Here is a 1,098-nt window from a genome sequence, read left to right as displayed (position 1 = left end):
GACACACACACACACACACACACACACACACACACACACACACGCACGCAATCACTCACTCTTTCTCTGTCTCCTCTCTCTCTCTCTCACACACACACACACATACACACTCAAAAGGATGATTACCTGCAGTGGCAGGTGATTTCATACGAAATGTGAGCAATTTGATAGCAATTATTATTATTTCTATTATCTTCAAACACATGTGCTCAAACAAACTCCCACGGTAAACCAACCATGAACTAAAACAATTATTATTCAAAGGCAATAAAAAGTATCTTTGCTTTATTACTTGTGAAAAGAGAGGAGGATCGAAAATAAAGAACAACATACACAGATGGCAGAAATAACTTTGCAAAGAAAAACTCAAAAAGAGAAAAACCGAGTCGATCAGGAAGACAGACATCATGAAGGAACCGGGTAATAAAATTATTCCTTACCTCCACGCACATGTTCCCCCACCCCGCCTCTCTCTCTCTCTCTCTCTCTCTCTCTCTCTCTCTCTCTCTCTCTCTCTCTCTTTCTCTAGCTAGTGTAGTCATTTACATTTTGAATGTTCCTGAAAAACCCGTTGAGGGCGGGTCGTTGGACGTGTCATTAAATACTTAAGAAATACTACCAAGTCTGAACAGTTTTACTATCTGCTGTATACAATGATGATGATGATGATGATGATGATGATGATGATGATGATGATGATGATGATGATGATGATGATGATGAGGATGAGGATGAGGATGATGATGATGATGAGGATGATGATGAGGATGGGGATGAGGATGATGATGATGATGAGGATGAGGATGAGGATGATGATGATGATATTTTTTTGTTTCCTTAATGGGCCTGGCGGACTCCGCGAAGAAATCTTCGAGCGAGAGCGAGGCTCTTTTTCGGCTCCATTGTCAATATGCTCAGCGGCACCCCCACTCGTCCAAATAACTCCATTCGAATTGCCATTGTTCCTGGACATTCAAACATATGTTTGACATCCTCCTTTTCAAGGCCGCATCTTCGGCAACATGGGCTGAGCTCTTCATTTACAAAGTTCTTATACCATCTTAAACTCCAATGATGGTCCGACCGCAGTCTCGCTAG

The sequence above is a fragment of the Aplysia californica genome, unplaced genomic scaffold (assembly GCF_000002075.1).
Source record: "Aplysia californica isolate F4 #8 unplaced genomic scaffold, AplCal3.0 scaffold00290, whole genome shotgun sequence".
Taxonomy (NCBI): Eukaryota; Metazoa; Mollusca; class Gastropoda; order Aplysiida; family Aplysiidae; genus Aplysia; species Aplysia californica.
The sequence above is the reverse complement of the archived record's forward strand: the minus strand, read 5'-3'. Positions refer to the sequence as shown.